This window comes from Triticum aestivum, chromosome 6B (assembly GCF_018294505.1).
Source record: "Triticum aestivum cultivar Chinese Spring chromosome 6B, IWGSC CS RefSeq v2.1, whole genome shotgun sequence".
Taxonomy (NCBI): domain Eukaryota; kingdom Viridiplantae; phylum Streptophyta; class Magnoliopsida; order Poales; family Poaceae; genus Triticum; species Triticum aestivum.
Genome location: NC_057810.1, coordinates 24074402 through 24085960, shown reverse-complemented (window position 1 = coordinate 24085960; position 11559 = coordinate 24074402). Strand labels below are relative to the sequence as shown.

Here is an 11559-nt window from a genome sequence, read left to right as displayed (position 1 = left end):
GCGCATTCAACTGCGCCCCATCGCCAGAAAACTTGACCGGCGTCGGCGCCGGCGGATCAAACCAATTGTGGCAGAGATTTCTTGTTCGGGGGCTACCCTAATGCGATGCTAGACTAGAGTGAAGCAAAACTGTACCTGGCGGGCTGGTTGTTTGCGCTTTCGATGCTTAAAAGCGTATTCCTCCTGGTTCACATGTTCCTCGATGTTTCAGGCCTTTTTTGTTGTTTGCGGGGGAACGTTTCATACCTTTGTTAGCAGCTTCTGAATTTTCAGTCATAATGCTTTTTCCATGCATATATGACTGAATTCATAAAGTTTCTGTAATTTGTACTTCGATGTCTCAGTCATAACAAGTTTCATGCTCTTTCCTCTCACCCCGCTGAAATGCTACTTCACCTTTTGTTGCTTGCTGGAATGGCCGGGCTTGAGACTCATAAGTACTTCTACTTTGTTAATCATGAAGTCGGTAAATATATTTGCCCATCTTTTTCGTGGCTGCAGTGGGTGACTGAGGAAATTAATTAGAGAGTGAGGTATTGATCATGCAGCAATTGAGCCAGCGGAGGAAGCAGTCTTGAAGCTGCTGCACGCTGTATGTGCTGTCCAGACAAAGTAAACAGATGTAGTTTTCCCTTCTTGGAAAACTTCAGTTAGCAACTAAGCATCCGATTCCAGCTGCAATGTGTATGCATGGTGCCGTGTCACTTTCGATGATTGATACTACAACGAACGAATGTTACATGACAAACCCCAAGCTAATAGGGCAGCAAAACAAGTGCTCTCTACTGCATTTGTTAGTGCTTATTCACACACAAAATACGTTAATTACAAAAAGGAAAATAAATAAAAAAGAATGCCAACTCATAGAGCTGTAAATGTAAATCTGGGAGTTGCCACTTCACAGTGACTGAACTGAATAAATGGACTCTCTTATCCTTTGTTGCTGCTGTCTTTCTTTGGCTTCAGTTAGCACAGCAACAGCCATCAAAAAGCGTCCGTTGCCAGCTGCAGTGTGCGTATTGTAAGGTTGATGATGCAAGTGAAACGAAAATCGACGAGCGAAGAATCCTAAACTTGGAGTTGCAGCTGGAGCATTCGATTCCATGAGGTGCCCAAATTCAGTGAGTTGCGGAATCAGAGAACGCTATTGCTCTAAGGAAAAGAGAAATGCATGCAAAGTCACAGATTTGTAAACCTGAGAGTTACCACCAGAGAAAGGTTGAGTTGTGAAATTAAACTCAGCGGCGAGAACAAACGCACATACGTACATATATCCTTTTTCTCAGGGATTCAAATGTCGAAGCGGTTGATGCTTTTTGCTTTATCACACCAATCGAGGCACCGAGTTCTGATTTTAGGGGTTGGTGACTGACCACTACATTAACGCTAATGCGATGCTAGAATAGAGTGAAGCAAAGCGTACTTGGGGTTGGGGGCTGGTTGTTTATGCTTCCAATGTCTTAAGCGTATTCCTCCTCTTATGCTTATATGACTGAATCGACGAAGTTATGTACTCCCTCCGTTTCTAAATACAAGTCTTTTTAAAGATTTCTATATGAACTACATATGATGTATATAGACGTATTGAGTCACCCAAGCAGAGTCTCTTACGACTAATCTCACTGCATCCCCTGAAGCTGCCGGTTGTGGGGAGGAGATGGATTCTCAGCTCCTGTGCTATCCAGATGAAGTTTCCCATTTTTGGCTTACATGACAACAAAGGAAGTGATAACTCTACTGAACCATTACTGTCCTGCTGTATTCGGCCGAGTGACATGCATAACCCACTTTATGTTTTCTATTAACAAAATACATTAATTAAAAAAGGGAAAGATAAATGAAAAGGATGTCAGCTCACAGATTTGTAATTGCAAACATGGGAGCTGCCACTTAAGTTCAGTGCTTCACAGGGACTGCACCCACCATACCTAAGTCTGAATAAATAGACTCTGTCATTCTTTTTTCCCGGCTTCCGGCCGTCCTTTTTTGGCTTCAGTTAGCAGAGCACAAGCGCTCAACAGCCAACCAGCATCCATTTCTAGCCGGAATGTCGGATGATGCCGTAGCGGAAAGCAGTGAATAATACTAACTGAACTTGAAAAGTGCATTAGATACGATGATGTGCTAAATGCAGTGGGTTGTAAAAACGAAAAATGCATGTTGCTCGAAGGAAAAGTGAAATGAAATGTCACAGAATTATAAACCTGGGTGTTACCACTAGATGAACAGTGGTGAAACTAAATTCAGTGTCGAGAACTTCTCTTTTGAGTCAAACCTCTGTTTTTTCTCTGGGCTGTCAGTTCTGACAGTTCTTTGGCTGTCATTCATGTGTAGTCCATATCCAAGATTCAGTCATTAGTTCTGGAACTGTTATGTATAGTAGTTCGGCGTACTATGCTGATGTTTTATCTTCTTACGAAAAAAGGAACAGGTCTGTGAGGACGATATCTCTCTGTTGCTTGCTCTACTTGTGTTATGACCGGTTTGGTCTATACCAGGAAGAGTCCCACCGGGCATTAGTATTAGGGGCTTGACCCACAAGTTATCTTAGGCAAGTTATTTTAGGCAAGTTATCTTAGGCTAAAGTTATAAATACTAGTTGTAAGACATCGTTTGAGATCAAGCAATAAAGATATTATCATCTTCTGTTGCCCGGCTCCCTGAGGAGCCGGAACCCTAGCCGCCACCAGCCAACCGCCGCCGCACCTAAACCCTAGCCGCGACGGCGCCTCATCGCCGGCGCGCCCGCCCCAGCCCTCGTCTCCCTCCTCCCTGCCCATACAATCTACGCCGAAGGCCCGGTAGGAACCCTAGTCCTACCAACTTGAATGCTGTAGAGTTTTGTTGACTGTCAGCTCCTCAAGGTTCAGTCGGGAGGAGAAACAGGGCAAGGGGCTGGGAATTCAGATGTATTCGCTCTCACTATTCAACATGAAGGCCCACACGCAGTGGCTCAACACACTGAGGCATTCATTCTTCGGCATACCAAAAGCTGAGCTGTTACACCGTGGCAGGCAGGCACCTGGTGTATTGGAACGTGGTTCAACTGTGAACTCAAGCCTGCCTCGACATGTCTGTTTTAGATAGGCAGCAGTAGCGGGTAGTAGATATTAAGAGCAGAGGAGCAGTAATGGGTTCAGTTAGGCCACATCATCAAGGACATGCCATCAACCATTACTGCAGCAGCAGCCAAAAGCAAAGAAATGCCTATTCGGTCAAAGAGAATTAAGAAACGCAGAGTCAACACATAAATACTTGCGAAACTGAATTAGCGTGGGAGAACAAGCAATGACTAATTATCTGCCAGCATAGTACCAAAGGGACAATTACAAGAGCGAGTACACGCACCAATCTTTGTGCTCTGATGATGGAGTCTATATTATATATACACATATAAAGAGAATTTACAAGTCAACAAAATTCACTCTGACATGCTTCATATGCTCGGCTACCTGACTCTGCACCAATTCTTTCAATGTTTCACTGAGACAATGACTATCCAACTGAATCTCCTTGAGGCTTGTGAGGGCTGGCAGCCCACAGAATGCTTCCAGCTCTGCGCACCGACCAACTTGTAGCAGCTCGAGCTTAGGCACTGCGTCTTTTTCAAACAGCGCCGACCTGAGGTTGCCTAACCCATACAACTCCAGCACCATGAGACTCGGGAAAGATGAGCTCTCGAAATGGAGTTGTGTCCCATACAACGAATCCACCCCCAGACGTAGAACTGCAAGATTTGGAAGTAACCCAAGGGCTTGTATGGCATCATCATCTTGCTTCAATCTGCTCCACTTTAGCACCAACTTGGAGAGATTCTGAAGCGTATGGGTCCATCCTGTTACATTGACTAGCTTACCATGCAGAGTGAGGCTCTCGAGGCTGCTTGGTGGCAGCAAACCTTCACCCAAACAGCCATCTAACACATTCCTCTCTTCGTATGGGTAACCCATTTCAACTGATAAAGATTGAAGTTGATTATGACCAGCAATGGCAGACCATAACTCACTGATGTTTCTATAGCTCAGACCACCCACTTTAAGCTTACATAGCTGAGTAAGCTCTCCAAACTCTTTTACAGTGGCATTTCCATTTCTCCCAGAAACATCAACGAAACCTAGTGCATGAAGGGTCTTCAATTTACCAATCCCTTTGGGAAGAATAATGCCATCTAGGATCCTCTCCTGGAAGCGGTATAGATTGAATATATCATACCTGTTCAAACCGGCATCTAAAACTTGTGGTCTCAAGAAAACATGACCTTTATACAACAAAACGCTGCATCTTTCACATGTGGAAATACGACCAATGTAACGTTTATACTTATCAACTATGGCATCCTCTCCCCTAACACGCAAACGGTCCAAACGATCATCTGCATGAAGGTGCTGTAGCTTCAGAAGGTTGGTGATTGTTGTTGGCAACTCATATATACATGTACCTCTAATATCCAGCATTTCAAGGTGCCTCAAATTTCGCAAAGAATCAGGCAGGCATAAAATGTTCCGACATCCTCGAAGAGAAAGATACTTGAGGTGACGGAACTGCCCGATATCATCAAGATGATGATCTTTTAACTCCAGTGTGTCTTCTAAGTCAAGCACTCGGAGGAACCTCATATTGTCAGAGATGAAAAACGATCTCCACTCTCCGAACACGGTCAATGACCGTACGTGTGACAAGTCTAGCTTGCTCTCCAGCACATCTTTATCCCTTTTCTAGTTGCTGCCAATGACAAGATGACGTATTGCACCTTGTGTGTCACTCAAACAACATCCTTCCTCCAGCGTGAAAACAAGGTTTTCCTCCCTAGCCTTTGAGATGCATATTTCACGGATCATATCATGAAGTTGGCAGGAATTGATTTTCTGACTGTATTGCTTTGTCCCTTCCCCTGGCAGAATCATACTCCTATCCAAGAGCTCATCAAAGTACCTCCGACAAAGTTCAATTGCAGTCATGCCATGCATATCTCTTGAGTAACCCTCTGCAGTCCACCGCCCCGCCAAGCGACCCCACCTAATTCTCTGGTCTTCTTGAAATATGGATAGGTATAAGAAAGCAGACTTGAGATGGTATGGCAAGCCATCATAGCTCCTCATAAGAATTGTCTTTATTGTCCTAAGCTCAGGATTCATCTCCAATTCAATACTAATGCCATCGCTCATCTTCCTCCATTCATTAGCAGTTTTTGGCTTAGTGGAAAGGAATCCACCGATAGTCGATATTGCAAGGGGAAGTCCACCACATTTCTGCAGGATAGGCCTTGCTTGCTCCAGCATAGCTGGGACTAAATCTGTTTTTTCACTATTGTTCTTGAATACCTGCAACATACATAATTTGACAAAGTTAACTATTTGGATTAACAAAATTACTGTTGATAGATTAAGAATATTTAGTAGCATGAGCTTGTTTGTCCTAGTTTCCACTTGTACCTTCTGGAAGTCAAAGCCCTGGCCCTAACGGTATGTTTACGGAAAACTATCCTCTCCATGGGTTTAACATTTACTAATCTGAAATTCTCAGCATATGGAGAATTTACTAAGCATTGAAATTTCCTTGTATCCTGGGTGTGCACAAAACTGTAATCATAGATATTGCTACTATTCAAATGTGCACCTACAATAACATGCTTTGGGTAAAAAAAACCATTAATGCACTTCACAGAAAAACTCTAAAAGGTACAAAAAATTTGCTCGTGAAATGAAAAATAAAATTTTAGGACATTTTTTTACTACTTTAGCTGCAATTTCGATGGCGCCCATTAACACTCCCAATAAGTAATTTAGCTCCTTTGAAGGCTTCCATTAAACAAATGAGTATAACTCCTTGAGTATGGTGAGAACATTTGACGCTGCAACTAACTCGAGGAAGCAAAACTTTACAACAACGTTTCCCTGGGCAAGAAAGAATGTAGTTGATTGCTCCAAGGACCTACCTAATTACAATCTCAACAAAAAACCCTGACAACCCATGCCTAATGATGTAGACAACCCATGCCTAATGATGTAGATAACCCATGCCTAATGATGTTGTCCAACCATTACCTATTGATGCAGACAACCCATGCTAGCCAAAGCATGGTCATCATCTACAAACCCTGACACACTTAGACACTAGCCAAGACAAGCGGCTGAGCCACACTGGCGGGACAACATGGCACAGGTTCCTCAACATTAATTTACTCCCTTGCCACACGAAGCCACAATACCTAAGATGATATGCACTTGCAAGCTAAACTATGCCCCGCACATCCAGAGAGACACCAACTGCGGCTCACATGAGCACAACAACAAGCTTGCTGCTGTCCTGGCCTCCGCTTGAATCTAAGGCAATGTGAGTGGCAGAACCCCAATAGCATCGACAAACATGTCATCACCACCCCATCACCTTGCGGAGGCCCTAACATGCCGCATGTATGGAGGCTCCTCTTGCAGCATACAAGACCGCTGTCCAGTCACACGAGCCCACCACGGCACCTTCCCGAAATTCAGCAAGACGGTCCAGATCTAATATACAATCCCAGGCAAATCCTCTCCCAGTGGAAGAGCAGATAGCTACTATTTATACCGGAACAAGAGGATATCTTGATTCATTAGAAATTGAACAGGTAAATATGTTCCTAGATATAATGGTGGACATTTTGCTAGATCTCACATTATGTACGTACAAGATTATTAGAGTTCAGACAGTTTTTTCTTCAAAGAAGATGTCACCTTTATTCTTCTAAATTGCAGTCTGAGAAAAAAAATATAATGTTACATGAGGTAAGAGTAATGAAATGTGAAGCAAAACCTATATGACATGGAAAAAGGGGATAGTAGTTCTAAATTACCTTCTTTTTTAAGAGGTCAAGTGCAGCATCCTCTTTCAGACCACCAAGATGGTACCTGTTTTTGTCCTCTGCTGAACAATGTTTGGCAATACTGTTTTCTCTTGTGGTGACTATGATCCTTCCAGCATTATCCAAACACGATTTGACCAACTCCCACTCAGAGGTGGATAATATATCATCAAGAACAACAAGGCACCTTTTCCTTTTTAGTACCCGAGCTATTTCCTGCTTCAACTCTTGAAGATTCATCACTGATATGCTTTTCTTCTGTGCCCCAGTTGTTGCTCCAGCGGGATCTTCTTGGATAGTATTCTGAAGCTGCAAAGCCAAATCTCTAAGGAGTACTTCTGGCTTAAAAGGACGCAATGAAGTGGCCCAAACACGCTTCCAGCCACCAAGTTCTTGGCTCCGGTAGATGCTTCGAACAAGAGAGGTTTTCCCAAGACCTCCCATTCCCCAAACTGAGATTACCGTACAACACTTGTTGTCTGGCCGGCCAACTAATTTGATAAGAAAAAAATTCTCTGTTTCTCGCCCACAGAGCAATTAATCAGCCAGTGCCAGTGTCCTGCTGCGATCAAATTTCTTTCTAGCAGTTGAGTTACAAATTTTGTTTTCACCTGCAATGTTAGGTTCTTGGTCTTCCTCCTGTATTTCATCGTTGGGCAATGATGTGTTTGCCTCACTGATAGTAACTTTGTTTCTGTAGGAAATAGGCTCGGCAGAACATGATGCTCGCTTAACCTAAACAAAAAAACAGATCTATGAGAATGTTTATGTACTTTTGCTCAGAGTTAAATGTTGAGGATTTTCAGGTGCACACTTTTTGTGAGAGTGGTATGCCAATGTGTTCATCCTTACTCAACTTCAAAGCACAATATATTTTTCAATTAGTGTGCATTTCACGAAGAGGCATGTCTCAGCTTTATTTCCCTCTAACTTTAAAGTTTGTTAAATAAGTTTGAGCACCAGGATTAGCTCATTCATACACAGGTGTTTGCCAATTTTAGTGAGAGCACTATGGCCAACAAATAATCTAACTTCATATATATATATATATATATATATATCCGTGGTTCAACTTTAAAAAATAATATTTCTTTCAATTGGCTATACTAGGAGTCATGTCTCAGTTTTCCTTCCCTCAAATTTTGATGTTTGTTAAATTTTCTTTATATTGGCTTGTTCGTGAAGGGGAGCCTTGGCGCAGTGGTAAAGCTGCTGCCTTGTGACCATGAGGTCATGGGTTCAAGTCCTGGAAACAGCCTCTTACAGAAATGTAGGGAAAGGCTGCGTACTATAGACCCAAAGTGGTCGGACCCTTCCCTGGACCCTGCGCAAGCGGGAGCTACATGCACCAGGTTGCCCTTTTTTTTTTGGCTTGTTCGTACACAGTTGTTTAGGCTACTAAAGCTAGATTGCTAGGTTGTGCGCGCGTGTGTGGCCAAAAAGAAAACACTACTGAACATTTATACATCCCAAATATAATCTATGGATATGGAATTCAAGATTTGAATTTTGATTTTTCAACCAGTGCTGGAGTCCCACCTTCAGTTTCTCCTCCACAGTAGGAGCCTTTGCTTCGTCATCGTTGTCAACCATTGCAACACTAACACTGCCCATGTTGACCTGCCCCACTGAATTCTGCAATTAGAAGTGAAATGAAAAGAAGAGTCAATCATCCATAATAAGAAATAAACAAATCTCTAACAAAACAATGCAAGAAACAGACTTACCTTCTTGTGGAACAAATAAATAGTTTGATCACATGACAACTGCTTGAACTCAGAAACTTGGTACGGTTTCTCTGTGCACAAGCACGCAATTTCAATTTGCTGCGCGGAAACAATGATTCTACTTTGTTTCTTGTTGTCAGGAAAGTACTTCCTAATGCAATGCCACTCTTCTATCGTGGACGGGTCATTTATGATAACCAGGTAGCTATTGCTACACAACAGTGCATTAAACACACAGACTAAATCACTTTGATCCATCTTCTCCATCTTGGCCAGAACAGCCCCAACACTTGTTTGTTGTTCTGGCTTTCCAACGTAATCATAGGAAGTTTCATAAAATTGCCTTTCCAAGCTCTGGAGAAATTCTTGTGGACTGAAAGATGGCTTTCCAAACTCATCATGTGAATTTTCATAAAATTGCCTTACCAAGCTCCGGAGGAACTCTTGTGGTTTGAAAGGATGCATCAGCCTAATCCAAGCATGGAAGCCAAACCTTTGCAATACCTTTGGGTCATCATAAATCTCCTGGATGGCCGACGTCTTCCCAAGATCACCGCTACTACCCCACATGGCGATCACCCTAAGGTCCACATCCTTGCTGGAAATCAACTGATGGAGGTCCACCTTTGATGAATCTTCATGCTCCAATGCAGCAAGCCTTGCTTCGTTGATGCCAAACATTACCGCAGTAGCAATGCTGGCCTGCTCCTCTGCCATGGTAGGCTTGGAGCCTGAGCTCTCCTTGATGAGGCGATAGCGCAGGTTCCTGTTGCTCACGTCCTCCACCTCGGCCCTCAGCTGCTTCACCTCCTTGGCGATGCGTCGTCGATCACCTGGGCTGCGAGGGATGCACCCCAAATATGGCTTCTTCTCGGACAGGAGGCCAAAATCCATGAGGCTGTCCTCCACTTTGTAGGACAGGACCCCAATCTGCTGCACCCAGGTGGTGAGCACCTTGTTCTGGCTCTGCTCCTCATCAGCCGTCATCAAGAACGACTGCATCAAGAACGCCGAGCTGCAGGGCGATTTCCTCGGCCGCCTTGGACGTTGCGTAGCCCAGCGCACCACCCAGCGCGGCCTTGCCCACGCTGACCGCCGTCGGCTCCATGCCTCTCGTCCCTCGCTGCTTCAGAAGTTGGAGCGCCAATGGTAGCTTAGATCTGGTGGGTGGAGCAAAATGGGGAGGGGGTCAGCTGCAGGGAGGAGGTGGTGGTGCTATGGAGCAGCTGCTGATTGATGGAGTGTAATAAGTGACCCGGCCATAGACTGTATTGCAGAGTAATAATTGATGGGCGACATTGATGCAATGCTACCTGACATGGTTGATGGAGAGTAATAATTCATCAGCGACATTGATGCAGTGTTACCTGACATGGTTGGTGCAGAGTAATAATTGATGCCCGACATTGTTTCAGATGAACAGAGAGAGCATCCGATGCTGCAAAAACAGTGAGCGTCGGTGAGAAATTGATACTACCTGAGATTATTTCAGATGAACAGCAAGAAGAGTGAGTGAGTGAGTGCCACAGCGTCGTCTTGGACGTTCACACTTGACCAGCTGATGGATTCATGTACCTGATGTAGTGACGACTGGCATCGCGTCGTCTTCACCGGTGCAGGGGATCAGTCTGAACGGACTTGTCTGAATCTTTGAACATCAGCGACGTCGGCCTTCGCCCAAGCCAAAATCTACGGCCGAGGTGGCGTCGACCACCGCCGGGAGACCTCCGCGGAGGGCACCCGATATCGATCGGACCGACGACGACGCCGGAATCGAACCACCGCAGCGGCGACGCAGCCAGGATCCCGGCCGCCTCCGCGACCGATCCACCGGCGCTGCGCGCCTGTCGCGACAGCTCCCCGTCCGACTCCCATCGCCAGGCAGGCTCCGTCTTCGCGCCAAGTCCCAACTGCCGGGAAACCTGACCGGTGTTGCGTCGCCGGCGGCGGATCGAACCAACAGAGCACGAGGAATGGGAGCAGCGATTTCTGACTTGGGGGGGTGGGGGATTCCAGTAACGCTATCCGTGTTCCAGGGCAGGTGCTTTACGCTTTCAATAAAACAAAGCGTATTCCATATCGTCCACATGTTACGCGTACATGGCCACTACTCTTTCACAGTTCCTCGACACTCGGTTGTCTTGTGTTTACTTCATCTTGACTTTCTCAATTCTACTGTATATTATGTAATTGCACCTCAAATATGTTAACCATGTGATCCTCTTAAGAATATACTTTCTCAATTCTACTGTATACTATGTAATTGCACCTCAAATATGGTCGGGGCTTGCTTCGCTCTGGACGTCGGCAATCACTTCATGTCCCCACCGGTTAACCGAGGACTGGCTTGGGACGCAAGTGTGGGCGTTTCCAACCGTGGAGGCCTGACCCAAACCCAGTAGCTGATGCCAGGTTAGGAGTGGATGGGATGCCTCTGCTCCTCCTATCGGCGTTGGTACGCTGTGAAGTGGGCGCCTGGTGGTGTTTCAGCTGGCATTGGTACGCTTTGAAGTGGGCGGCTGGTGGTGTTTCAGTCATTGGATTCTAGGGCAGCGGCTACACAAGGCGGTCCACGTGGTTGGCTCTCCGGCGCGCGCCATCACTAGTAGAAAAGGGGGCAATGGTCCAGGTCGGGTCAGCCCATTAGTCCCGGTTCAGTCATGAACCGGGACTAATGTGAGCATTGGTCCCGGTTCATGCGGCAAAGGCATTAGTCCCGGTTCAAATGGGACCTTTAGTCCCGGTTGGTGCCACGAACCGGCACTAATGGGTGCGATATCTTTAGTACCGGTTCGTGCCACGAACCGGTACTAATGGGGTTTGAGGCACGAACCGGTACTAAAGGTTCCATTTTCAAACTCTACAACCCCCCCCCCCCCTCCCGCGCCGATCTCCTTTTCAGTTTTGTAAAAAGCAAACAAAAATGATAAAAACTTCAAAAATTAAAATCCTTCGAGATGTAGTTATGTTACTACATCTACTAGTTAGGAA

The 11559-nt window shown here is 45.2% G+C and overlaps 1 pseudogene; it reads right to left on the bottom strand.

Moving 5' to 3' along the window:
* Positions 1-3252: 3252 nt before the first annotated feature.
* Positions 3253-10569, bottom strand: LOC123135481 (disease resistance protein Pik-2-like; annotated as a pseudogene).
* Between the last annotated feature and the right edge of the window lie 990 nt (positions 10570-11559).